Source organism: Otolemur garnettii, unplaced genomic scaffold (assembly GCF_000181295.1).
Source record: "Otolemur garnettii isolate 467f Iridium unplaced genomic scaffold, OtoGar3 scaffold00005, whole genome shotgun sequence".
In the NCBI taxonomy this organism is placed as follows: domain Eukaryota; kingdom Metazoa; phylum Chordata; class Mammalia; order Primates; family Galagidae; genus Otolemur; species Otolemur garnettii.
The window spans coordinates 15,693,772-15,697,996 of NW_003852400.1; the positions used below are offsets into that span (position 1 = coordinate 15,693,772).

General features: G+C 38.2%; 1 protein-coding gene across 1 annotated transcript in view; it reads right to left on the bottom strand.

The window, feature by feature from the left end:
• The window catches only part of SLC25A40 (solute carrier family 25 member 40), a 58,168-nt gene that overhangs the window by 48,758 nt on the left and 5,185 nt on the right, over nt 1-4,225 (bottom strand). The window lies entirely within an intron of this gene.

The window sequence follows — 4,225 nt, forward strand, 5'->3', positions numbered from 1 at the left end:
GACAGCTTGAGGCTCTGTCTCAAAGAAAAAAAAAAAGATAAATTTATCACTCAAGCAGCCCCAGACATTCAAAGAAAACTCCTGTAATTGGCTCTAGGTCCAGATCATAACCTGGAAAATCTTAAAACAACCATTATGATCTTTTTTAACCAAGATCAGGAGAAAAAAGAGGAAAAAGAGAGAAGGGATCAAAAAAGAATGATGGCCCTAGTAATGGCACTCCAACAAACGAGCACCTTTCAGGGGCAGGGGGAAGCCAGATGTGCTAGGGACAAGTGCTTCCAATGTGGTCAGGCAGATCACTTCAGAAAGGACTGCCCCCAGCAGTACTGCTGGCTGGGTAAGCCACCAGGCCCCTGTCCAGAATGTAACGGTAACCACTGGAGGGTGGCCTGTCCCCAGAGGCAAAGGCCTCCTGGACAGTGATCCCATCCATGCCCAAACTGGGCTGAGGGTGCCCAGGGCACATTCTCATGGCTCCAGCTTGTGTCATACCCCTCAAGAGCCTTGGGTTTGCCTTATAGTGGAGGGCCAGGAGATAGAATTTCTTCTAGACACTAGAGCAACCATTTCCATACTTCTCTCTAACCCTAGTCTTTTGCCCCCTAAATCCATAACTATACAGGGGGTGTCTGGAAAGCCGGTTCCCAAATTTTTCTCTCAGCTTTTAAGCTACAATTGGGATGACTGGCTCTTCTCTCATGCCTTCCTAATCATGCCTGAAAGTCCTGCTCCCCTTTGGAGGAGAGACATACTAACTAAAGCAGGAACAACCATTTTATATGAATATGGGACAGGAACCTATATTGTATCTTCCCTTATTAGAGACAGAAATTAACCCAAAATTGTGGGTTACTGAAGGACAGGTGGGAAGGGCAAGATATGGTCAACTAGATCCAAATTAAGTTAAAGAATCCCACCATCTATCCCAGTCAAAAACAACATCCTCTAAAAAAAGACGTTAAGAATGGACTAATACCCATAATACAGAATCTAAAGCAACAGAAATTATTAATACCTTACAATAGTCCATATAACACTCCTATTCTAGGAGTGCCAAAACCAAATGGAAGCTGGAGGCAAAGATCTCCGCATTATAAACAGAGTGGTCAATCCTCTCCATGCTGTAGTTCCCAATCCATATACCTTATTGTCTCACATCCCTGAAAAGGTTGCCCATTTCATGGTCTTAAGACTTGAAAGATGCCCTCTTTCGCATTCCACTTCATAAAAATTCCCAATACCCTTTCACTTCTGAAGACCCCTCTGACTCCACCACCACGCTTACTTGGACTGTGTTACCCCAAGGATTTGTTCGGACAAGCCTCAGCCAAAGACTTGAGTCATTTTTCATATCCTACCGCAACACTTATTCAGTATGTAGATGACATTCTTTTGGGAACATCAGATGCAGAGGGATACCACAAAGCTACACAAGCTCTCTTAAACTTTCTAGCTGATTGCGGATACAAAGTTTCCAAGGCTAAAGCCCAATTATGTGTCCTGGAAGTTCACTATTTGGGTCACCAGCTTCACAGGGGAAGAGAGAGCCTTGGGCAAAGAGAGAGTAAAACCAATACTGGCTCACCCTAAACCTCAAACTCTCAGACAACTTCAAGGCTTCTTAGGAATTACAGGCTTTTGCAAACTCTAGATTCCTGGATATAGTGAAATAGCTAAACTACTCTATTCTTTAATTTAAAATGCTCAAAAAGAGGGCCTAGTCACTTTAGAATGGGAACCGGAAACAGGCATTCCAACAGTTAAAAACTGTTCTTTTGCATCCCCTTGCTTTTAGTCTTCCTACTAGACAACAGTTTAATCTGTATACTACAGAACAAACTGGAATTGCCCTGGGAGTTTTGGCTAAGGTGACCAGACTTCCTGCTTTTGGCAGGATAGTCCCGATTTTTAACAATTTGTCCCATGGCATTTTAAAAAAGTCCCAATTTTTGATAAGAATGCATGATAAGCTAGGGAACAGAGGGAGAACGGGAAGGGAATATATGGTTTTCGGCTGCCATGTGGCTATTTTGCCATATGAGTTTTATATTATTTTTGTTAATTTTATAATGTTAAACTTTAATAATAAGAAATAATTGTTGAGAACTGATCATTGAGAACTGTTTATCAAAGTTCGCATTGTTGATCAGCTGTTAGAATTCGACCACCATTGTTTGGATTTAATGAACAATGGCATTTTTTGGCACTGGCAACCACAAAAACATTTTGTAACTATCTCTTAGACGATACACATCGTACTGCGTGCTAGTGCTAGTTAAACAAGTGATGTCAACAAATCAGCTATTTAGATAATTTAGGTAAGTAATTATTCATTTATTTCATGAATTTAGCAGACAGTACTCGTATTATTTATATTTTATAGTGGCAGCAAAAAGTCTAGCTCCCGCCTCGAAAGTGACACTTACGACTTACAAGGTATCATTCTTAATCTTGGGCATCAGCAAAAATCACAATAGAGAATAAATGGTTAGAAATATTTCATCATTTTGAAACAAACCATGTTCCATACAATAATGCACTAAAAACTGTGGGATACACGCTGTCCTTACCAGGAACTAATGCTGCAACTGAATGCATTTTTTCCTACGGTAAATGAAGTGTGGACATCAGAAAAATCACAATTAAGTGTTGAGACTTTGAAAACCATTTTATGTGTAAAATATAATTTAACAAATTCTTGTAAAAAATTTCATGACCTTTTAAACAATGATAGCAATCTACTAAAAAAATTCACTCAAAAGAGAAATATGCCAAAAAATAAAATAATACTATACATAATTTTTAATGTATTATATTTGTAAATTGTACTTATGTTGAAATTAAAAAAATATATTACAATACTATTTTTGTGTTTTATGAAAATTTTTGTTGCTTCATATAGACCAAATTTTTAATTAAGAACCACTACCACCACCCCACCCCTGTCAGTGGTGTCCGGCTTTACCAATGTTAAAATTCAGTCACCTTAGTTTTGGCCCAATACCGGGGTCCAGTTCTACAACCTATAGCATATCTTAGTACAGAAATTCACACCATGGCCAAGGGATGGTCACAATGTCTACAAGTTGTAGCCACTATAGCCCTCTTAACCCAAGAAGCAACCAAACTAACTTTAGGAAAAGATCTAACTATTTACACTTCTCATGACCTTATTTGGGAGGAATCACTTAAGAATCATGCACCTCAATATACTCAAAAGGATAATGAATGGGCTTCATCCAGAGACTATTCACTATTTCGATCAGGCTGGCTACAAAATAAAAGTAGGCTTCTGTTATTATCTGCTACAGGCCAATGGTGAATACTTAAAATTTTACACCAGTCTTTTCATTTTGGCACCGAAAGTACCTATCAAATGACTAAGGCTCTCTTTAAAGGCAAAGACCTATATGAAGCCATAAAACAGATAATGAGGACTTGCGAGATATGTCAGAGAAACAATCCTTTAAATCACCATCTAACTCTCCCAGGTATACGGGAGAGACACAGTAGATATGCAAGTGAATATTGTCAAATGGATTTCACTCACTTCCGTAAAGTACATGGCATACAATATTTACTGGCATTTGTGGATACTTTTACTAATTAGGTTGAAGCATTCCCTTGTAAGACAGAAAAGGCCCAGGAAGTTGTAAAAGCTTTAGTATGGGAGATTATCCCCAGGTTTGAACTTCCTCGAAGTTTGCAAATAATGGGCCAGCCCTTCAAAGCAACAGTAACACAGGGAATATCTAAAGCTCTGGGCATAATTAAAGCAGTGTAGTATTACCCCCAAGGACAGATATATAGATCAATAAAACAGAATTAAAAGTCCAGTAACAACCCCACACACCCACGGTCAAATGATTTTCAATGAGGTTTCGACCATTCCATCAGAAAAAGAGTCTTTAGAACAGTATTGGGACAAGTGGATAGCCACATGCAGAACAATGAAGTTGGACCAAATACCAAAAATTAACTCTAAATGAGCCAAACACTTAAATGTAAGAGTTCAAACTATAAAATTCTTATAAGGGTAAAAGTGTATGACCTTGAATTTGTAAATAATTTCCTAGATTTGACACCAAAGCATAAGAATCAAAAGAAAAAATAAACTGAATTATATCAAAATAAAAATTTTTGTGTATGAAAGGACTATCAAAAAATTTATCCGATAAGGTTTTTTTTTTTTTTTTTTTGAGACAGAGCCTCAAGCTGTCCC